General features: G+C 36.2%; 1 protein-coding gene across 1 annotated transcript in view; it reads right to left on the bottom strand.

Moving 5' to 3' along the window:
* The window catches only part of PTPRN2 (protein tyrosine phosphatase receptor type N2), a 568,252-nt gene that overhangs the window by 444,685 nt on the left and 97,937 nt on the right, over window positions 1-25,630 (bottom strand). The window lies entirely within an intron of this gene.

Here is a 25,630-nt window from a genome sequence, read left to right as displayed (position 1 = left end):
TATAGCAAGTGAACTAACATGAAGAGATAATAAGCTGGCACTGACAAAGCTATATGTACAAAACAAAGCACTGTAAAGCTTAGTGGGGCTAATTAACTAGGAAAACCAGTATGCTGACAATATTATATTGAATCTTACTTAATCTTGTTCAGTGCTAACCAGGTTGCAAAGACAAAAAAGCATCATCTACATTTCTACTAAAGACAAAAACATCTTGAAATTTTAACATTACAATTTCTACCTGGATTTTCTCATTGAAAGTATCTGAGCACCCTAAAATCTGAATCTGTGGACTTATTAATAAAAAATATTTGTGCATTCATCTCTTTGGCAGTATGGGAAAGGAAAATTAGGAACGAGATGTAGGAGGAGAAAAGAGACTTGATTCAGAGTGTTCTGAGCACTATTTATGCTTACACAGTACTCACAGTTCACAGCAAGTATCATCAGAGGGCAGTGAATTTTCTCCTTCCCACATTAAGCTCACATTTTCCCAGGATAACCAGCAGAAGGGAAAAAAACAAAGCAAAGATCTGAAATGGGTCTTTCTTCAGTAGCAGCAATGATAATAATCAGAATACTCTTAATTACAGCAATTCACTTTATTGTGCTGCTTTAATTCCTATTTATTGTATTACATTATTTCTTTACTATTAATACTTGCCACAGCAGTTTTATCTCTGATTAGCTCTAATAGATACCATCTCTCAGGCCAGCTTCCCATCAAGTCCTCCAAGTGTAAACCAGCATCCTAACTTACTCTGAGCTGGACAACCAGGAGTAACTGTAACAGCAGAACTCATCCCATAAACCTCACAGCCCAATTGTTCCTCACTGTCATGGTGAGAGTCTACTTCTCTCCAGGCCCTTCCCACTCACTGCTGCAGCTGAGCCTGCCTCAGCCTGAGGTGTGATAGAAGGGGCCAGGAGCCTCCCATCTTTCCATGTCAGTTCATCATCTATCCCTTCCTTAGAAACAGAGCATGACACTTTCCTCTTTGCTCATCTCTGGCTCCATGTAGCCAGCACTAGTCTTGGCTGTGGAAGAATATATGCCTTGCTAAAATTGCAATTCACTTTTGTTGTGAAAGCAACCAAGATGCCACTGAGGCCCTGGAAAGAGGCTTTGTTCATTAACTGCTGTAGCAATTATAACTACTTTGTACAGCTACATGATTACCTCTTTGCCTGCAGTAACGAGGTTAGTGCCCTTGGTGCCGAATCCCTGGGCCCATCACAACCGACAGCTGACGTGCCTGGATAATGCAGGCATCTTTCCTTACACAATAAGGTTTTTGTTCTCTGTTTAATATTTGATTTCTGTAACAGAGTGTGGAAGAACTTTTAAAAGCAAAATCCATGTTGAGAGTTTTCTCTATCAACCATTCTCCTAGCATGTGTTTTAATCCTAAAAAAATAATTCTCTATGAAAAATAAACTTCATTATTGCAATTCTATATAAAAATAAAGTTCATTATTGTACTTAATTTTTTTTATGGAAGCACAAATATTATCCAGGCACTTCAGGAGCTGTTACAGTCTTTAGCAGAAATAGATTTTTTTTTTTCAAAGCAGCATAATGTTCTTTGCCATTCTCCTCTCTCAATGACAGGTCATTTTGAACGCTTGCCCATCCCTGCCTAAATCTGATGCTCTTGACACGAGACACATACATTTTAAGAGAATTTCTAAAAGGTCTCTTTGAAGGAAAGGGTAACCTGACAGAAAGAAAATGGTACTCAAAATCTTACAGAGTACTTTCCATGTGAAAATCTGCTGTGCAGGCACACCAAACCTACACGTACTGTTATAGCTCCAGTAAAAACAAAAGGCAGAGGAAGAGAAAAAATGAGAAATAGTTTGGGGAGGAAAATATACAGAAGCCCAGAAGATAATGTAACATTTATCTAAGAAACTAATGACATTCTCTGTTATTAAATGTTTTATTGCACATCATGGAAAATAGTTTGCAGTGAAAATATTTTGAAATAAAAAATCTGCTATTTGGTTTCATTTCATACATATTTTAGTGTTAAGAAAATGAAAGGAAAAAAGCAAGTTCTGCATGACAGTGTGGGAATGAAAAATAATCTGCTAGCTAAACTTTCAAAATATTATCAGGACAAAATATTAAGCATAAAAAAATATTATTGCTGTTACCAACTGCTTCTGGCATGAAAGCACTGGAAAATTATAGGGTTTGATGTTTTTGTTTTTTTTTCAACTGAGTTTAATATGTTGCCCCATGTGAGCTGGCATACAATGCCTGTCTGATAGCATAAAGCAAAACTGAACACCTGATAAAAACAAAATTTAAATAAGTATAATGCATTTTGTAAGGATGTGGGAGGAATTTAGGAAATAAAATTGTCCAGATTAAGTTTGTGACAGTCACTGAAAGTTATATTCTTCTTGTAAAAAGTGTCTATTATCTATAACATCCAAAAAGGATCAAGACATTATACGCCACAGTGGCATCTGTGCCTGAAACCGCATATTCCTCTGTAGAACCATGCTGTACTATTGGTTTAAAGTTTAAAGAGATGCAAAAAGAAGAAAAGAAGAATAAAAAGAACAGCAGTATAACTTTTTTGTACGACTCCTTCAGTTTAGCATTGGTGGTTTCCTATTCAAGAACTGACTTAAATCAGCTTCAATAATTATCTCTTACATTTTTATTGGTCTGACCTAATCAGAATTACAACAAAACTCCAATCCACCAGAACAATTATGTGGTCTTTTCCATATTGAAAAATATAACCAACACTGTTGAATCTCTTCTTATTGGTGCATGTAATTTTTTAATATTCCACACCATTTGGAGATTTCTCCTTTTCCCCTCTTTAAGAAATTATGACACTTTTTGGTTTTGACATATTGCTCAATAGTTAACGAGAATCTCACCAGAAAATAAATCCATAGTTGTTTTCATGACAGGAAATTACATGCCAAAGTGTGACATTTAAATGCTGAATTTTAATGACTTGTCAGCAGAAGTGAAATGCATTTAAAAAAATTAATACAGGAGAGAACAATGTGTCTGTCTATAAAATAATTCTGTTCACAGTAGACATGAAAGCTAAATACAGTGTCAAATGTATTCTGTTACTCAAAGCACATCTTCATTTAGTAAGAACGGAGCTATGTTAAGAGGGGTTAAGTTCTCCTTTCCTGCTGGCACAGTGGGTCTCTACAGGTTGGGAAACTCCTACCAATATCCACTTCCAAGAGGTTTAAATATGCATATGTAGTTACAGTTATATAGTTAAGCAGAGGCGATAAAAGGCCAACTGGGCAGCTTGGGGAGATGGCCACACTCCTCCACCACTTGCCAGTACTCAGTTACAACTGCCATGTGCTAGGAACATAGCCATTTCCTTGCTTGTAGTCATGATTTTGATTTTCAGAGAATAAATTATAGAGAGAATCGACCAAACGCTAATCTAATTACATTCAGTCACATGTGTTTCCTCCCTCCTGTTTATTTCCATCAATACATTTTATGCCTGCTACCAATAAACGCTTGTGTTATACAAAATCTTGAGACAAGTTAAAAATAGCAGTAAGAAGAAATCTCTTTTCCCTCTGCAATTATAATGATATAAATAAAAATTCTGTTTTTGTTCTCTTGCTTACATATAAGGTCCCGTGGGATTTTAGGATTATTTAATAGCAGTGTATTAAGGAGGTGTGACAGGTGGTACCAACATATCCACAGACTAATAAATACCCTCAGATTAAGTAAAATCAGACAACATTGTGAAGAATTAGGTCCTTGACAATGTGTGGGAATGTGAGAAAACAAAGTTAACTGCAGAAAAATGCAAATTTGCTATTTTGGACAGAATAATCTATGTTTATATGCTGCTGGGAAGCAACTTAGTTCTGTTTTTTTAGGGCAGAAAAATAAATGGAAAGCTTCTCCATGTGTAACTATGGACAGAGAAAAATGCTGAGAAGCAGAGGAAGGCTGCTACTATTACTAAAACATTAAAACAGCTGCAAGTCTTCTCTAATATACTCTGAACAATTTTGCACTGCCTATCTTAAAATGAAAATAGAGGTTCAAATTTGATAGTGAGAATAATTGTAAAAAATACAAATGATGTTTATGGAAAAAGATTTGAATGGCTCTTAGTTTGGCAGGAGGAAGACGGAATGATATAAAAGGGTACGGATTACAAAGGAAAAGCAAACCCTCCCAGAATATAAAAATATGATCATACTTTTGACGCTGTATGCAATAAGTTATTATTCAAGTAAGAAAAAAGGCTAACAAAGTCTTTATTCCTTCAGATACACATCTCAACCTCCATGGGAATACCAATATCTTTCAGTACTTTTGCTGCCTTCTTGCAATTCTGACTCCTCCTTACATCATCAGAGCTCCCACTCTTTTTCACCTTTGTCTAATTCTCTTACTGCTTGAAAACATTTATTCTTTCAGGGATTCTGGTTCTTGTGTCCAGTTTCAAACAATCTGTGTATCACCTTGCCATACACATCACCCAAAGCACGGTCTGCTCCTGTAGCCTCTCCCTCATCAGCAGTATTCACCCAGGAATTTCTCCTTTATCCAGTCATCAGTGTCCACTAAGCTCATATGCAATGAACATATTTGAGACTCTGCTCTATTGCAAGAAGGCTAAGTTCAAAACCGAAGGACTGAGTAGAACCCATGCAATAGGTAGGCAGTGACCATCCTTAGAAGTTAAAAATCAATTACTCAGAATTGAGTAATTGTGAGAGACTCCCTTATAGGTGACATTGTGGATAACTCGCTAGGATTGCAAATGTTAGAGATCCTAAGACATCTAAGTAAAAGTAAAGATATTTGAAGTTCTGTAAGACAGGAGAAATAGATTTTCTTTGTCATTTAGAAGAGTTACTTTGTGCAGTGCAGTTCCACTAACACCAGAGGTCAACATGTCCGAATTACAAAACCACAGAATATCTGGTATCTTCTTCACATATCTTGTTCCAGCACTGCCAGCAATGTCACAGAATTGTAGGAGTTGGAAGGGACCTCTGGAGATCATGTAGTCCAAATGATATGATGCTAACTTAAATGAACCAATACGGAATAGGAATTTCCCCCCCTTCCTGGACAACCAAAGTACACAACAAAGACTGATGAGGATCCATACATTTCTCTGACCCAGTTCCCATTTTCATTATTATTCCATGTATGCTTTCCTTTGTCCTTATGTCTTCCTTTCTCCTTCAAATAGACTCAAATGACTTCTAAAAGTCTATTGACATTAGAAGCTAAAATCTCTCACCTGCAGAACAAGTAGTGCATAAGAAATTGCAAAGCAAAATTCCTTAAACGCCTTGACAACATGCCTCCATCCAGGAGCTCATCAGTTCAGCTGCTATGCCTGCTCAGTGCCTGCCCTTTATACTTTAGAAAAAGTCTGACATGTCAGAAACTTGTACATTTTTTTCCAAGTATATCAGCTATTAAAGAAATCATATTACCTCTTCCACCAAAGCATACATCACTCAAACTGATATTAACTTAACTTTAACTTCTTTCACTTTGCCCAAATCATATGACAATAAGTGCAGTAAAGCTCAGCTGGTTAGTTGAGAAGAAAGACTTGCATTATTATCTTTATCGCTCTCAAACATTTGTTCTTTTGACAGATGTTATCTTGACACACACTCTTATGATGACGACTTTTATTTAGTTAGCTTGAAAGTATACCTTAAAGGAGACTAGGCACTAAGCTGTCTTATTCTTCATATTTTGTCACTGTAATTTGTGAGTGAGACACTGAAGGCTTTTCCTTAGAAGACAACGTAACTGTCTCCCTTTGTGACTACAGGCTTCTACTTCTGGCCTTGAAAAGCCAGCTGTAAAAAAAGGCAGCTCTAGGATCACATCTACTGCATAGCAAGGAAATGAGAAGTCTTTAATCAGACAAGCTTCTTGAGATGAAATTTTGATTTGATTTTATCCAGGATTTGTAGTTAAAATATCTTGGTGTGTCAGTCAAAACTCAGCCAATTAGAGACATGTAAGTTTCTTTTTCAGAAAATATGTACAAGCACATTACAAAAATTTGGAAAACGAAAGCTGGTCTTTATGGTGCTTTCAAAATTGTTTGGAATATCTATATAATATACTTTTAGAAATCCTCAGACTGGAGATCATGCTGTGTAAGACATATATTCACATATACAAGTCACTGGCAAATCCTGCTACTTTAAAAATACAACAATTGGGCAGAACTGTTGAAAGCAACACTGTCTAATTAAGCAGCAGTGACCTGACAGAAATGTCTTCACTGCTGCTTCAGCCTCCAACATTTAGAAAACCTCCCATTGAACACTAACATAAATGCAGGCAGTTCAGCTGCAAGGATGAAGGGTTGTCAATACAGTGACATTAGCATGTGCTTTTGGTTTTCTCCAACTAAACATTACTAAACACATACTTTAATAAAGCAAAACAATTTTAGTGCAATAAGTGCTAATACCAAGATATTTGATGAACAAAATCTGTTAGCGGATTGGTAATGGGTCTGCAGATGTATTTTCACTATTAAAATATCCAGGGAAGTTTTCAGTTTTCTTCTGGAGTTTGATGGAAGGACAAAGTCAGTCATAAAATGCAGGAATAAACTCCAATTTCCTTTCATACATTATTTTGAAGGTATGGAAACAACTGAACTGGAAAAAAAAATGCCTTTGTATCTATCACTTGAGATATCTAATATTCCTAAAGCTGTATGTTTGTATCTTGAAAGACTGAATTGTTTGTGCAAAGACATATCACCCTTTCCTTAACTATGCAGTACTCTTGCTGGAGCAAAATTACTGCCTAGCTACAGACCAATATTATTTCAGAGCTTCCTTATTGTGTGCTGGTTGCCTTCAAGGGTCCACCTGTTGTCTCTTGTAGGTTCTCTAGAAACTCTCTGTACTGATTCTGTACTGTGTAAGCAAAAATAAAGCCCATAAACAGAGCTTCTAAATGCTGATTAACCTGTAGCATGTGAATAAATTAATAATCACAATTCTATGCATCAGAATTTGTTTATTTCATTTTGGTCTCATAAGTTTTGGGTTGGTTGGCTTGTTTTTTAAGGAAGAATCACCCTAATTCGTATATAAATAAGAAAAAGCTGCTTCACCTTTCACAACTGTCGTTACCACAGAAAGGGAAGTACTATAAAAATACCGACACTGAATAAGTAATTGTCCTTAATTTTTATCCTTCAAGACCAAAAGGACTGAAATGGTTATTCTTAGGAGCAAGCCAACCTCAGTCTAAATCAGAGAGACTGCACTGAACTTCTGGAACTCAGAGATCATATATTTGATGGAAGGCATCTTTTTATGTATTTTTCCACTGTATTTTTTCTACACTGTTTTTTTAAACAGCCTTTCCTTTATTCTTTCTTTTTATGTATAGCACAGAAAAAGACTACTTTGTTTCAGGCACAGGAAGAAAATACTATAACAATCAATATAATTACCCTGTTATCCTACATTTTGATATTTACATTCCTCTCCAGAATTAATTCCAGTAACCTTTGCTACTATATCAACCGCTCTTACATCAAAGTGGAAGCAAGAGGCCTTATTTATTCATTTTAAAATCAGACCTCTGTTCCCAGCTGGTGAAACTGAAGAACAGAGTAACTGTCCTTCATCATATTTTGGAAGATATTTTGACCTATGTGTTATTGCCAATACTGTGAGTGTCAGAACACAAGTGAAAAAAATAACAGCAATATCTTTTTATTGATACAGCATTCATTTTATCCCCTAGAGTGGAATTTATAGCTTTCCCTAGAGAACTGATATAATATTCACATACTTATCAGAACTGCTGTATGAGCACCACTGTTTAGAGCCAGTATCAACCACACATACCGCCCTGAAAAGCATATAGTGCAAACAAGTCTTCACCTTCTGACATGGAAAATTGCAGTTTAGTTCTGAACACAGGCTCCACCTTCTTTGTTTTCAAATGTGTCATGTTACAGAAGAGGTAATAAATATTCAGAAGCTTATTACATTAACCTACTTGGTGCCTTCATTCCAACCCAATTCCTCCTCCCCCTCTCCCTCCTTTTGATATTGACTCTGAACAATAGAATACAGAGTGATTTTACTCCTGTCTCCTCTTTAGCTTTTGATCCAGCAACTGGCCATCTCCCAGCAAGTACCAGGTCTTTTGTAAAGGCCTTTTTAAAGTCATTTATGCTTTATAATGTTCAAGGCCAATAGCTATTGAAAGCAGCTTTCCTCATCTCTGCCCCATTACGCTAGAACTAGCTTGGTGAGAAAGGAAGGCAAAGAGTTCACATAATCTCAGTAAGTACAAAACAAGAGAGTGAACTTAGAGAACACTAAAGTGTTCACAGCCCTGTGCCACTACTGATTTTTTGTCAAATCTCATATAATCAGTATGGTCCATGTCCAAAACCATTTGAAGCAGCTTACATAGGTAAGAGACTTGCCACTGAAATCAATGGAAATATAAACATTTAAATATCCGCATAAACCTGACCCCTTAGTGTTGGTCTGAACCCTCCGAGAGGAGGTCCTATCGTGTCACATCCCTGTGTCCCAGCCATGCCTACTGCAACACCTTAGTGCTCTCATTTACTACCTGTAAAGTAAGGATAACATTCATAGTTAATCAGCCAGAGAAAGAATGATAACAAAAATACTGAAAATTGAAAGGAGTTCAGATTTCACTATCATAGAAAACAAATCCACAAGCAAGGAAATTAGGTTCAGTGGGAGCAAGTCTTAAAACTTTGGGAAACATAGATGGACTCAGTGTTGTATTAGTCTGAAGTGTAAGTCTTCTCAGACAGAAAGGAAAGATTCTAATTTCAATACTGCCTTTATCTTATTGGTGCATTTTATGGGATATGCTGCCACAGAGGCAGGCAATATATGATACAGCAGATGCTGAACATTTTAAGTCTTTGACGGTTAGGATTTTTACATAAATTTTAACATAAGGCCAACTGCACTGTTTCGTGTTTATGCTGCCTCATTTAGATCAACATGCTTCTTTGATAAGAGCACAGAAGCAAAATTGTCAAACAAGTTTCACATTCTTTGTCCAGCATGCTGGTATCATGTTTTTGTAGGTCTTGGAACATTTTCTGAGGTCCATCACAACAACAATGGTCTAAACACTCCTCCTGAGCCTAAAGAGATATCCAGGCATCTTCCATCAAAATGTGTATGCTCTGCATTGAGTGAATAAAGGTCACTTCCTCTAATCTTTCCTTAGCATTGCTGAGACAGGTTTTGCCACCAGAGAGCCCTGTTCTTCAGTGAGCTCAAGATCTTCAAAAACTCATATGGCAAAAAATTTGATGAACACACTTCTCAAAAAGTACCTGTTAAAATTCATGCTTACATGCCTCTAACAGAGTTAGTGGATAACCCAATATCTTGTCCAAATACCAAATAATCGCAGAGATTGCAACAGAATATAAGAAAGATACAGCAAGCCCAAATTCAGCTACTAAACTGCATTAGGGCATGTTTCCTGGCAGGATCAGAACATTGCCTTTCTGGTAATATTAAAGTTCCAACAAATTTTCCTAAGTACCATGCTTGACATTGATTCCATTGATTCCATAAAGAAAGAAAGAAAAAATTGGTAGAGTTAATTTTTATATATATATATATATATATATATATATACATATATTATTATTATTATTTATTTAACTAAGGAAATTCACTATAAAACTTTAAAAATGAATCTTGATCCTGAAGTCAACAAGAGGAGATGTGGCCGAAAAGGTTGTTTCAATAGGGCCACAGTTTCATACTAATTTACAGCAATTAAGAAATTATAGTGTAAATGAATCTATTAGATTTTCTATTAAAAATACAGCCCATAAAGAAATGGTATGTTCAATTATCAAATGATGTATCATATGGCACAGTCACTCTGAATCCCAAAGCTGTCCATATTTAGAGGCTGTAACATTTCTTAGTGAAAAAACAGCCAATACACAGATTTTGAGGCAGGTGGAATTCAGCTTTCAGAAATTCAGTTTCCAGAAGACTACAGGGTAAATAATTGGTTCCTTTTCACAGCTGGATCACAGTTAAGCCAAGATATGTTCAGAAAAAGATTCATGGAAGATTCCTTGTTACACCAAAACTTTGGTGTACTTTTCCACAACATCATCATTTTCAGCAAAATCTGTCCATCTGTTTCACAACCCAGACCAGAAGGTGCTGATATTTTCCCTTTTCATTAAAAGCACAAACATATGATGTATGAAAAATTCATAATGAGAATCAGCGGTGAGACAGCCAAAGTTAAAAAACAGAAGATACCATGGAAGTCTTGTCAGATAGTGTAAAGTGAGGATGTGACAGTGGGCCTGATATGGTGAAAAACAAAAGCAAACCTCCCGTGAAATGCATCACTAGCATAGATATTCACTTATAAACAGGCTTCAAGAAACTAGTTAGTTTCCTTTAGAAAGAAAATCAGCCTTAACGGCAGACAGGCTAAATAGTATCAGTATAAAAATCCCACATCCAGACTTCATTTATACCACACTGCAGTAATTGGAAACAAGGAGAAAGTGTCCTCTGGTGGAGCAGGCAGGGGAGAAGTGTGCTCTCCCTGGGCTCTGGCACAAGTGCCCTTGGAAATGTAGAATGTTTTCTGACTGCAGCTCTACTTCGGAATAAGTCAGATTGAGCAAGGGCTGATCACAATAAGCATTGGAAGTAATGGATGAAAGAGGAAACTAATAACTATTGGAAGAGTTATTTTAACAAAAAAAAAAAACAAGGCAGCTATCCCAGGATGTGCTCTGCATTTTCTTGAGAGAACTCAAAATACAAAACGGATAAAAATGATTTTTCTGCTTGGGAAAAAACAGTATTCCAAAAAAATGTTCCTAATTCTTTTAGACTGAATTTGAGAGAGACAGAATCCCATAGCTCTAAAAGCAAGCACTTTGTGCATCTTCACTGCAATTGTTGCTTACTTTTCCCCCTAGTTCAACATAGATCATGATTTCTTTCATTTAACATTAGTAGTTTAGTTGTTCTTATATATCATAATAGTTTTTCCTTAGTAATTGTCCGTTCTTGTAATATACAAGAATTTTCAAGTCTTTAAACCACTATGTATCAACAGCCATACAAGAGAAAAGCTTATTCCATATTCACTGCCTCTTCCCTTCCCTAAATATCTGTAACTGATCACTAACAGAGAAGGATGTTCAGCTAGATGAATCATTGGAGTGAACTAATACTGCGCTTCTTTATCATCTTCCAGCCCAGAGCAATTCATTTTTATGCCTATCCAGACTTTCTAGGGGGTTAAAACAAATGATCTCTTCTTGATTTTTTTTTCCTTCAGTCTGCAGAAATATGTCGGTAGAGCTAATAACTTAAAAGAGAGCAAGATGAATAGAAAATAATAATAATAATAATAATCAAAACAGTATTTTGCTGCCACAGGGTAATAACTATAAATCTTATTTTGGTCAAAGCTTGGCTATAACCTAAAAAAAAGCCACCTATATAATTTGACTGTATTTTCCAACAATTAAATACTTTTTAATCTTCCAAGTATCTTAGGACAAAGTTTTCACCCTGATTTGCTCAAACTCAATAATGTTTTGGATTCTATACTGTGCCGTGCTGCATTAAATAAGGCAGAAGAACAGAAATTAGTCAATTGTGTAGCTCAGAGACTTGGAGTACTCGCTTCGCAGGTCAAGTTCACAGTGCATAGCATTAGTAACACTGGATGCAATGCTGGACAATTGAAGCAAATAGCCCAAGTCTCAATGGCCCTTCATCTTTAACTTGTAAACAAAGTAAATAGATACAGAGGTTAATGAAAATGATTACTGGGGTTGATAATGTCATTTTCACAATTTGCTATGAGTTACAAAATAATTACTTGCGCAGAGAGTCATGTAACATTAACCAGCGTTGAGTAACACCAGTTGACAAAATGAATGTGTAACTCACTCTCACCGTACCTGGCCATACTATAACAAGTATATAAATCAAAATTTTCTTCTGCCTAATGCTACATCCAATAAACAGACATACATCCCCAATAACTGATGTGTTTTATTGCTAACCAACTCAGGCAGAGCTATCTGAGCAATTCTCTAGCCTGGAGATGAATGATTCACTATAATTTCATCCAAAATTCCTTACTAATAGGAGTTGTGGTAAGCATTTCAAAAATCTTAAAGAAAGTAAGCATCCCTTGTGCAACAATGGACCACACTTAATAAGAGAGCTGAACCCAGAACTCAAATCCATTAATCAGCACTGAAGCAAAGCAGGTAAGGAGATTCATAATTGACTATTTTCCATATACCTGTGATTCGAACAGCAGACTGAACCTTTTTCTTACACAAGTACACACAGACATTTGCTGAACCCATGAAAATTGTAGAGAGCCCGTGGAATATTTAAAATTCACAGTACAGAGTATTGAGCAATACAGCAAGTATCACTACAAAGAAAATTAAATGTCTGCACTACCATTTATAAGATGTATGAAATTTTCAGGATACTTTCTTCTATCTCAAGACCAGTGACACCACTCTCAGGCTTCTGGTATTTTGTTGAAATCCAGTTTCCTGAGATCCAATCTCCTGCAGTGAAACAGTCTTTTAAACCAATATGCACAGTCCACCTGCTGCTTGCTTTTTTTTACAGTCGTATCCTGAAGTTACACCTACACAGGGTCAGGTTGGATGTCTTATAAATTCTTATCAAAGTTTATAAATGCTCTCTCTCAAATTTCCAGCTTTCATACCTTCAGTTACATGTAAGAGTAACTCACTAACTGATCTGAATGCATTGACAGAGGGCATACAGTCAAACACTCAAACATTTATATAGATATACTAATAAAATTATCCGTGGAAAACTTAAAAGAGGTATTTGATTTGGAGAAATAGATAAATGTCAGTGAAAACAAATAATGAAAAGGTACAGCCTATGCCTTAGTCAGTGGTAACAGTAACACAAATTCATATTGATCTAATAACAGCCTGCTTCCCAGAATACTGTTATATTTCTGTGAGAGTTTTTACTTTAAAGGAAAAGCTTGTGGGCCTATTCATCAGTCATCAGCGTTAGAAACCAAAAGTCTTAATTCTTGCCCTTTGATCTCTCAAATCCTAGACAGACATAGCTTTAAAAGACCCAGTCTGGAAAAAATACTTCAATTAGTAGAGCACAGAAGTCTCCGAAGGAGTCACCATAAATCCTCCAGAAAAGAAGTATATATGGGGTTTTTTAGGCATACATTGATTTCACAGCCCTTGACTTGTACTTCTGAGTATTTTTGTTCTTATTTTCTGGAAAAAAACATTAAACAAAAATAAAAAGAAACATCCTGAAATATTTCTGTACAGCAGAATGTATAAAATCAATGCCATTTCCTTCTCGGCATCACCCACCCTCAGCAGCAACTTGCTCAGTCAAACAGCAGGGAAGTGAAAGCTTCCAAAATGGAAGGCTTCATTAGAAGAATTGATGCTTTCGGTAGCCCTTAGTGAGTGACATAAACATAAAAACACAGACTGGTGCTGTACTTCGAAATTAATGAAATAGCATAAAAGAAGGAAGTTTCAGACCTACTTTATTCGTTAGAGGGAAAATCTGAGTACTGCAGTTTGATTTTTCCAACAAATCTGCTACTATAGCGTTTTAGAAAATTATAAAGTTATTCTGTTTTTTTTTTTTAATTATTTATCAAAAGAGATGTTGAACGTTCTGAAAGATCCAAGTCAATCCACTCATCTGCTCGATCTGCTATATGATTTATGTTGGTTTAACAAAAGGAAGGAAAATAATACTATGCAACATGGAGTTACTGGAAAATATTACAAAAAAAAAAAACAACAAAACACATTAGCAGGCTTATCTTGCACTTAGTTTAAAGAGAAATGGTGAAGTATAAAGGAAATTTTGATATTATAAAAATATTCTCAAAAATAAGAACTGAACCTGCCTCCAGTGAAGAGAAGTTCATACCAATAGCTGTCAGAAAAGGACCTGCAGCGTGACCTGTCAAACTAAAGTTCAAGATAAATCCAGGATCTATTCCAGCCTGAGTTGCACAAAAAGTTTACACCTAAATAACACAGCAGGATTAGAAACTGCCTCCTGCACACCTGCTATTCAACAAAGGTCAGAATTCGAGCACTGATTAGTTTATGCTGCTACACGGATAAGTGATGAGCACCCGGAGGATTTCAGTAAGATAATTAAAATATTGCAAGAGCATGGGCCAGGGCAAACTGCAGCAAAGCTGATTTTTTTTTCAGTGACCCCAGCACTGGGAATTTTAAATTGTTTCTCACATTCTGTTCAGTTTGTGTAAGACTATTAAAGCTGTACCAGAAGCTACTTATCCTTAAAGTACAACCTAATTCCTCTAAACACTTCTCCACAGGGCCCAAAACATGGCTAAACTTCATCACATTCAGCGAGGCACAAAAAACAAAATTCATGTGACTAAATGAAACAGCAGAGGTAATCAGCCGAGAACTCCCTGGCGAATGGAGAGCTAAACAATATGGTCAGTGAAATCTAGGATATGATTCACTTCATCCTACAGTTGTCTAAAATTACACAGATGAATCACACCCTGAAAGAGCCTGCTTCTCTGCTGTTTATAGAGCCCCAGCAGACACAGATCGCAGATGATGGCTGTGTGTGATGAGTGCTGTCCCTGCAAAGCAAGCACGCATCTTCAGTGCATTGACAGCAGAGTCATCCCAGGGGGCTAAAGAGCCCAAAGAGCTGCCTTGGAAATGGCTGTCCATGGGAAGGGATGGGGCAGGTAGAAGGAGAGCAAGGGGGGAACGGATGAATGGCTGTATAAATTTTCTTGACTTTTAGAGCCAAGAAGGACCCCTCTGTAGAGCAAACACAGAGCCCGCTATCAACAAAGCTGCTAAGAGCAACTGATTGAGCATCTCCATCTCCATCTACACAGCATATGCTGGCATCACCATAACTTGGATCATCTGCCTGTATATGCGTTGAGTCAACTGGCATAAGGAAAAGATCTACTTGTGTAAAAGCAGACAGCAGATTGATTTGTGCTAGAGCTTTCTGCAATGATAAGATACTAGCCCAGCAACAAGAGACAAATGCCACTTCTTCTCAAAGTTCAAAAGAGAAAAATCAGTCACAAGGAACGTGTGATGTAGCAAAGAGCTAAAGAAGAAAGCTGAAGAACAGACAAAGAGAAGGGTGAGGTCTCATGCAAGAAATAATGGAGAGAGACTTCCACATGTTGCTAGGTCACCACTCCTGAGAGAGAACAAGAATTGATTTTTGTAAACAGTAAGATACTAGTTTTAGAACCCATGTTTGCATCTATGTTTTACATGTTAAGTTGTATGCTGAAGGTATGAATTTAAGCCTATTCAGTACCACGTAATGCTTTACTATCAATATTTGGCTAAGCCTTCAAGTTTTGTGGCATAATACAGGAAGGAAATCTGTTGGTTTCTAAAACACACAAAAGCAGCAGAGAAGATAAAACAATCCAATTATTCTGAAAGATTTCAGCAGAATAGGTAAGTGACCAATTTTATCTAAAAACTTACTAAAACATGAAGTGGGATTTCTTATATACCAAGTGCTAAAGTTGAGCACTTAATTAGACTGTCAAATCTAGGAGGACCAGAAGTAGATTAAACTTTGGATGCTTATACGAAGTGATCAGACACTGCAGTGCAAAGGAAAGATTAGATGATCATAACTAATCTAAGTTTTAATTAAAATTTAAAAGCAGACAGGTTTCGCAGTGCCCACAAGGGAGAAAAAGCTGTGCTCCACCAAGATGAGTTGAGACATATTTTCCATATTTAGGAATTGAATTTGGTATTCTGTCTTTCTAATGCTATTCTCTGTATATATATAAGCAACTTATACAGAGGGCCACACTCCATTTGTATTTATTGACAGGAAGAATTACCTCACGGGTTTATAAGATTGTACTATTTGGTTTCAGTTCTGATTAACACTGCCCTACATTTCAAATCATTGTAGTACTCCTTGAGTATTCATTGCCCTCCAGTCAAGATTGCAGACAGTGTACAAAGTTCATTTTGGTTGAAGGAAGAGAAAGAACACGGTATCACCAATTCTCCCGCATAGATGCAAACACATCATAATGCCCAATCTTGCAGAGATTTTCCAACACTGGGGGTAATGACAGAGATAAAACTCAAAGCATAAGATAATGTATTTCCCTTCCAATTTAGGGCTGATTGACTTAGTCATTAGGATTTCATTAGGTGGTCAGTTGAAACTTTCTTCTATTTATAAATGGTTTCCAACTCATTTCTGACTTCTGTAAATGTATTCATTATTCATATGTATTTTATGAAGTGTTTAGATTAACAATTTTAAACTTATTTTTTTATCTGTTTCTTTTCCAACCAAGAGTCAGTGGCTCAAATCAAACAGAATCAACCCTAGCAAATATTTCAAATACGCAACTACCTCATTTAAGTTAGTAAAGTTTTTTCTGGAATGAGTTAAAACAAACAGGGTCAGAAATCAATGAATGATGAATATCGAGTTTTGTTTGAAGAATCTAAGTGGTAGTATTTTAAAGATGAAAAACCCAAAGCTTTACATTTTTGCCTTTTATGGAAAATAAAATGAAGGAGGTACTGGGAGGAGATACAGGTGATCAGTTAGAAGCAGCAGATTGCAGATGGACTTCTAGCCACAGTCACTGCAACCTACCATAGCATGGATGGTAATTAAGAAAAAACAGTGTCAAGTTATTCCTACTTTTGGCTGGCAGTAAAATGAAGTGCAGAGGTCACAAGTAGTGTTTGGGATGTTTAGAGCTGGCATGGGAAGGACCTCTTCTCTCAGAGGCTGGCCAAACAGGTGACTCAAAAAGGTTTAAAACCCCTATACTTGGAAATTTTCATGATTTGGGTAGGTAATCTGGTACAATTTCCAGCTGTCCTGCTTTTAGCCAGAGACTGAAATAGACAACCTCTAGAGAACCATCAAACCTTTCAGTATTTTATTTAACATCAATTATTTGAATTATACACTATATGTTTCACATAAGGACAACACAAAAATTAATTATACCATAACAGACTCTAGTAATTTCTCACACGTTTTCACTATACACAGATACACAATACTGCATATTGATCATTTACCATGAAGGACATAAGCTGACAGCTCTTGGTAAAGACAGACATGGAATTTAAAGTTTCCAAAAAGCATCCTGTCAAAAGATATCACTTTGCAAAATATAGTAGTAAATGGCAACGTAACAGCTACTTGACAGGAAAAAATCTTTTTCAAAATCTATAATAGTCTCAGCTAAGGAATAGCAAACCACCTGGAAGCTCAGAATGTTGTGCAGCTAAGACATAAGAAGCTGGAGTCAGTTTCAAGTTGTGTAAGTGGGATTGTAAAGAAAGCACAGATGCCATCTGTCAGAGTGGGTGACTTTCATACTATTAATTTAATACCCCAGTAAAACAGACTTTTTATCACTATGGTCATTTCTTATTATTCAAGTTCAGCAATGATATTCCCATGGGTTACTCATCAGGCACTGACAACACTGAGGAGAAAAAAAATAACAACAGAAGAACACTATTAAGTAAAATGGAAAGACTATGGAATTAAATTGTTGGCAAAAACTAACATATCTTTATCATTGTTAGATCTTTTATATTTTTAACATTTTAGTTGTGCAAAGTCAAGCAGTGCTATCCTACCTAGAAGGGTAAGTGACCCTTTCAGTGACCAGACTTGAGTCAGTCTGATTCAAACCAGTTGCTGTTTGTCAGCTGGCCTCCCCCCCCCCTCCCTCAACCAAAGAGCCTTTTTAGTCAATTGCTTTTAACATTTAATAAAAAAAGAAACGGGGGGGGGGGGGAGAGGAGAGTTTTCAGTGCATGAGCTCCCAGCTTTGCATCTAATACAATCCTCTCAGCTCAGCTCTACATTATTTCAGTGTCCACTTGCTGTCCCCTGACCAATAAAGTGCAGGAAACGGCAGTAGGATTATTTGTGGTTCCACTCCGTGTGTCCAAGACAATGTTTTTGGTATGTCAGCTGGGTACGATCAAATCCAATATATATATATATAAATAGGTAACAACGAACTTCTTTCCAGTCACACTTTTTGTTCCTCTACTTAGTTAGAAACTTTCAAGAAGAGCATTTCATGATATTTATTGGACATAAGAACTTCAAGATTGGTAGTGTAGAAACTGGCAAAAAACTGGAAGAAGAGGGAGTGATAGGTAGACAGAGTTCTGCCTCCAGTAGTGTATTTCTGTCAAAATAAAGAAGAGTAGAGAATATGAAGAGTATCTAAAGACTCTTAAGATAGCTCTCTAGGAATGAATCAAAAGACTAACGGCTGCTCAGGCAGGAATTTTTGATTCTTCACAAAAGCAAGTAGTAATACAAAAAACAAAACAAAACAAAAAAAAAACCCTGAAAGGACCAAATATTTAGGCTTCTAAGATACATCAGAATCAGCAACCCTAAATTTTCTTTGAGTAAGAATTTCTACACTGTTGACAGCCTGCAGGTGAAATAAGGAAAGGAAATTATCTAACTATGCTAAAGTAATGTGAAAAATACTACATAAAATAATAATAAAGCAAAGGGAGGGTGAAAATGTAATAGCTATATGTTTGACAAGTAGCAAGGCAACAAGAGGAAGAATATTCAAAGAATTCCTGAAGACCAGAGATATTTTTGTTAAGTATCAAATGGAGGTCTGTGCAATGGTTAATTAGGAACCAGATAGCAAAAGAAATGGAAAACTTCAAATGGGAGGAAGGTCCGTTACACAACTGTAAGACTCCAAGGCTGCAGAAGAGAAAGTGAGCAACGTACAAGTGTCAGAAGGAAAGTCAGACTTTATTATCATGAGCTGCACTGTCTAACCAGGACCATACACAAATATACAGGCAAAAAAAAGCCAGAAGGATGGAAGTGTGAAATACAGGGAATATGTGCTAAGATTGAGCATGAAAGATAACAGACGTGGAATTAAAGAAAGAGACTTAATATCACTCAGTCTTCTCAGGAAACTGCTATGTTTGCCAGAAGCATTCTTCAAAATCCATAAGAATAAAAATATGTAAGAATAAAACAAGGCAAAGTTTATATCACACCATGGCATACTGTGAGGGACATGATCTACCTATTGAAATTTTGTATGAGTAAGAGTGCAAAGTAAAACACAATTTTGAAAAGGTAAGCCTAAATATTTCAAAATGTAGAATAACTACAGTAAAGTTAAAAATGTCAAACACTGTGTTCATTAAGAGGTGATACCATAAAAGAATATGAAGCCAAGTAGGCTGAGATAAAAGCTGTAGATAAAAAAGAAATTCAGTGAAATTAGAAATAGAAGAGGAAAGTAAATTCACTAGTGTTAAACAATTGAAGCTAAGGAAAAAATTTACCATCAGTGCAATGATAAAAAAATAGTCCTATGTTCAATGTGTAAATAGGCTACATAGAATTACAGATTAATAGTCCAGAATGGCATAATAAATTTTTATTTGCTAGATCTTTATTCACAATTCTCAAAAGTAGTATTATTAGAGAATACAGCAACTAAAGAAATAATCTCATGCTTCTGTTGGTATTTCCTGAAATTCCAAGTAAGAGAACGACCATTTTGAACTGCAATTTGATTACTGTTTTTTTGTTTTTTGTTTTTTTTTAAGGGTATTTTTTAAGCATATTGTGTATCCATACCACTTTAAGCCCAATATAGGCACAATCCAATGGTCTTGTGGGAGGCATTAAGTTTTTTAAGGATTGATCTAAGAGAATAAGAATAAAATTCAGAGCTGCATGTAACATCATTAACAGGTAGCATGTTAACGAATAACCCAAATACAAAGACTTTCTGCTGTTGAGCTGCTAGTCCAACACTGAGAACAAGGCCATCCAAAAGAAGCCTGTGGAGCTTGCTCAGTGCAGTTCAGCAGAAATAAGAGATTTCTTTAGTTTCTTCCATGGTTGGAAGAAACACAGACAGACTCTATTTCAAAGATCATAAAGAGAACTGTGAAAGAGGCAACACAGCAAGCTTAATGGAAAAGAGATCTTCAAAACAAGAGGCAAGATAGGAATTCATAGAATCACAGAACAGAGTCATAGACTCACAAGGTTGGAAATGACCTAACTAGATCACCTTGTCCAACCGTCCACCCATTTTCATTATTACTATAAGCTACTAAACCATTTCTCGTAGCTCCTCATCCGGATGCCTCTTGAACACTTTGATTGACAGATTTTGATATTTGCATTACATTATCTCTATTTTATATGTTTCCTTCAGAAGAAGAGCTGAAGAGTTATCCAGGTGACAAAATACATTCTGATCCCAGTCAGCAGTTATCACAGAAATGTGACACAAAGGAGACAAGCAGACCTCTTCTACTTTCTATCAAACATGTTAGTTAATGTGTTATTTTATCAAAAACACAAGTCAAAGCTTCAGTTGATCATAATTTTAAACAAAATAAATAGAATTCTATAGGGCTGACATGTACTGAATCAATATTCAAATGATGCAAAATCAAAAAAATGTTGTACAATACTATCATGCATAGAAATAAAACTAAATATATTAAGTTTTCTTCTGCACTTGCTAAAATCTTCCCCACGATAGATAGGATATATTTTAATCAAATAAAAAAGTTTGCAGTGCCAACACATTCTTCATAAAGACCAAGTTCCTAAAAGATCATTTTTCACAAATATGTTACACAGTATAGAAAGGCAATGCCATATCAGGTTATGTTAGGTGAGCAGAGCAGCCAGATACAGAACCAAACAGAAGTCACATGCATTTTTTTACTGTGCTATGAAGAATTCATGAAGTAAACCAGGCACTGAGGAATGGTTTTAAAATGTATTCTTTTTTGGCCACTTTATCAAACAAAACTCTTCTGCTTTTGCAGAAATTAATTCTTAGTTTTCTGAAATTCTGCTTAGGTTTTTGAAGACCTAAAATATCAGAAGTGCTTTAGCATTTAACAAAGACAGGAATTCTTTGCAACTTTTTCAGTTTTATTGTCCATTGAGCCAAAAAGTTAAGGCAGCGTGACAGTGATACCAGGAGAAGGTAAATACATCCAGTCCCAGAAGTGTTCCTCCAGTGTAGCATGTCATGGGGTTTATGCTTCAACTCCTGGCTTCAGCAACCATACAGAAGAATTTGCCAAGTACACTCCAGTCTGGAGCAAGCTGATGCTCAGGAAATTAACTGTAAATGCACTATTATATTCAAGTAAAACATTTTTTTACCCCCAAAACAGAGTCTTTATTCTTCTATATAAGTATCTAAAGAAAAAACCTGCTGTCTCCCACCTCACTTGTGTTCAGCTTTCTATACGCCTCCAGACCAATGTGGTATTCACCTTACAAACGTGCAAAATCTGCATCATTCTTTTAAAGTTTATTTATAAATTGAACTTATGAAAGTTCACTTTCAAGTCTCTTACCACTGCAATAACAAATGATTTTTTTTTGTCATTTTCCCTGAAAAATAGTCTGAACTGAAATATTTAGCAACCATTTTGTAATTCACAAGCAATGCGACAAGTCACATTCATTTTAATTTTCAAGTTAACTGATTGTATATCATTTTGGTTTTTAAAATGAACTTGCTATAGGAGTATAAAATTATTTCTAGCAAAGTTATATTAATTACCTTACATTTAAGTGGCTAAGAAGCAATTTAGCACAAATACTTTTTTGTCCCTGTCAAGAGCTTCCTAGGTTGCAAAGAAGAAAACAAGAGGAAAAAGTACTATTTTTCTCAAATACGTTATAAATCTGTTGTCTATTTTCACAGCCCATGATATTCATCCTGCTGACAATGAATGGATTAAAAAGCGTATCTTACTTCTCTTAGTTTTTTTTAACACTGTTGGTAGTCAAATACCTTAAGAAGGACTTGCTTCCAGACAGTATAAAAGAAATTGCTTTCCTTGAAAGTAAAGTTTAGAACATTAGAATGGCTGCAGCTTAGGTAAGCAAAACAAGAAACATTTCTGTGGTTGCTTTTTTTTTTTCAAACAGACATGCTTCATGGTTCCTGTGTTAATTTAGAATCATAAGTTCTAAAAACAGAAGACAAAAGCTGAACTACTGATTTTTAGTGCAAAATGCACTTGTTTCTAATAAACAGTGTCCTGCAGAACTGTGCTAGAAACTGTGTCCATGGGGCATATAAACAACACAAAAACAGGACTTAAGGCTCAGGAGAACCAAACGCAACCAAGCATTCAATACTGAGAGGGTTTATCAAGCAAAACGCTTCTGTACGCTTGAACCTTCCTTATATTCTTCCTCTAAACAGACTCAGTGGCTACTTCTAGAGGCAGGATCCTAAGATGGCCATTTGTCAAGCTCTAGTGCCTTTAGGGTCCATCTCTGAACTCTTTGTTCTGGCAATGCTTATTGCTATGGCATTGCACTTTCACATGGTTAGTTGTACCAGGTACGTAGCACCATGTTACCAGCTATTCTATGATCTAGAAACCATTCTATGAAAGGCTGAGAGATCTGAGACTGTTCAGCCTGGAAAACACAGAGAGAGAATCTTATAAAAGCTTATAAATTACTAAAGGGCAGGAGTCAAGTGGATGGAACCAGGCTCTGTTCTCTGGTGCCCAGTGATAGGACAATGGGCAACTGGCACAAACTGGAACACAAGAAGTTCCATATGAATATGAAAGTAACAGAGCTGTCGAACAGGATGCCCAGAAAGGTTGCAGCATATCCCCTCTAGAGATATTCAAAACCCACCTGGACACCTACCTGTGTTACTGTAGTGAACTGCTTTTGCAGGGGGTTTAACTAGATGATCTCTAGAGATACCTTCTTAACCCCCAGGATTCTGCAAAATGCAATCCCCTCCTGGAATAAACTAATGCCTTTTATAATGGCTTTTGCTGAGTCTCCAAGTACTATTTATGCACTACATTTGAGTTATCAGGTACACCATTTCTCACTTTCCTTGCTTCTTGTCCTATAGATCAGTATGAAACTAAATGTTTCCACAATCTTACTAAGAATCGTAGTTTATCGTAGTTTACCCTTCATGGTAGCATTGTTGGGACAAAAGGAACACAAAATATCTTATAATCCATTTCAGTAAGAAAATTGCATATTTAAACTCAATCAGTGGAGTATATGGTCATTTCTGGCCTATTCCAAGCAGTATCATTTCCTGGATTGGACAAGGAAGATGCACAGGGACAACCATAGGGATAAGTAGTTCCAGTTCCTTCAGGTGCTACTCATTCACTCCTCTGTGCTGGTAACACTTTCAGTTCCCTTTCCCAGTGTTTTTGTTCTACTGGAACAGTACTGTTTTGATTGCTTTGTTTATCAATGAGAAATGTTTTAGCTCCTCATAAATCATGAACTATAGCACCACCAATTGCAAAAAGTGATTCATCGTGATATTTCAGCAACTGTGAGAAGGGCTTTTCTGACATAGAAACTCACATAAAAATGGTACCTTTGGATAATCCTGTTCATGAAGGTATTTTGAAAGATTTGACAGAATCAAGAACAGTCTGAGTGAAAACACCAAGGATATTTGAATGCCAACAGAATGTTTCTTTAGGAAATTATCCAAAATTCCAAGGAAATTATTTCTATCATCGGTTTACTAGCAGATAGTGTAGACAAAGACACACTTAATGTGTAAAGAAGACAAAAAACGATATCATTATGAAACCTGAATTCAATTTTAGTCAAAGTCTTTTATTAAAGAGATTATAATCAAGTGTGTCAGTCAACTAAGCTTCTGCCACATGCTTCCATATTGTAGTAAACATTCTGAGTTGGCAGAATCGCAAATGAGATTTGCTATTCATATCATGTTGTCCTTTGTTTTATAGCACCTGACCACACAATCTTCCAAATTGGAGCTTAATTCAAACGCAGCATCACTCAGAAGTGATGAGCAAAAAGAAAAACACAGGGATGTATGCTCTATGAGATTTTCTTTTCTTTTTTTTTTTTAACTCCATGGGAATAGATGCAAACAGAAGAAAAAAAAAGGACATTAGTAATGTTGCACTAAGTATCAAGAAGGAAACAAAAAAGAAAAAATGAGGGTTATTAAAAATAAATTCCATAAACCAGAAATTTCTCTCTAAGGTATCCAGTCCTTAACTGCATATACATCTAATAAAATAAAAACAATGCTTTATATACATATTGTTGAAAGTTTTACTTATCCTGGAATTTAGAATATAGCCTTCCAAGAAGAACTTGTCCCACTCTCCACAGAACGGAGAAAACAGATGCTCTCCCTGTCCCTTCCGGGACAGTGGAACTAGCCAAAACTCTTTTGGAAAGGACACGAAGTAGGTAAAACAATGATAAAGGAAATGTGACTTGAAAAACATGCCTTTGATGGAGGTCGGCTGAAACATTTGAGTGGATTTGATACCTTGCTTATCTATACTGTAGAAGTGGTCATGATGTTTTGCACACAATTTACAGGAGAACAACATTAACAGTGCAAGTAACCATCAGTCAGTGCATGTGTCCTAAGGGCTGGCATCTGGTATTAGCAGCAAACAGCAGTCTTCCCTGAGCAATCTGCTATCAGCAGTCCATTCATATGATAGCCTGTATTGATTTTACTCCTGTATTTCTATCCTTGCTTCAGAATTTGACAAGGATATTGAGAATAATTTTTTTAATTGATTTTATTACATGAAAAACTTTGAACAAGGGAATTACGTTATCTTTTACAGGTGTATTTTACAGATGTGTTTAAGATTCTCATCACTGGGATATCCACAGGCCACAAAAATAGTCTGCAAAAGTTTTAGATCAGTTCAAAGCATGAACACGTTTGTGTATGCACCTCTAAATGTCACGAGTAAGGAAAGATGAAAGTACTTTCATTCTTCATCATGGTTTCAATCTACGTGTTCATTGTCACTCTCTTTCTATGAATAAAATATGAGACAAGTCCAAATTTCAATGTCCAAGTTTTCTTAAACTGATGTATATCGAAGAAGCACAAAGTAGGAAGGCCCTCCTCAATTCAGTGGAAATGAACAACACCTTATGGTAGATAGAGTGAAGGGGGCAGGTACTGCCTCCAACATTATGTGAGATAGCCTGGGGTCCATCAGCCTCTGCATGCTTCTCCAGGGGTGTGTGGTTTACCTGCAGATTTTCTGACTTGTCTTACAACCCCATGGAGGAGTGGTGACACAAATTTATGTATCTGAGATGAATTTCTCCCTCCTTCTACACTGTATTCAAATACAGAGATTTTCCACTCATATACTGCCCTGACAAAATAGTATTTTCTATAGTATTTATATATATAAATGTGCTTGCTCAATTCAGCTGATAGTGGCAAGTGAAATGCTTCAAGGGCTACTCACTCATACCCATTAATATAACAAGAATTGCTAAAATTAAGTTTGGTTCCTTTGGATGAGCTACTAGAACAGGACACCTTTTGAATCACCTAAAACAGTGGTTTCCAAACTAGAAATCCAATTCCCAAACACGGTCAGGAACTTCCAAGAAATACATTTTTTCTCATAATCAC

This window comes from Cyrtonyx montezumae, unplaced genomic scaffold (genome assembly GCF_038088225.1).
Source record: "Cyrtonyx montezumae isolate F1298 unplaced genomic scaffold, pur_monq_1.0 scaffold_14, whole genome shotgun sequence".
NCBI classification, from domain to species: domain Eukaryota; kingdom Metazoa; phylum Chordata; class Aves; order Galliformes; family Odontophoridae; genus Cyrtonyx; species Cyrtonyx montezumae.
The sequence above is the reverse complement of the archived record's forward strand: the minus strand, read 5'-3'. Positions and strand labels throughout refer to the sequence as shown.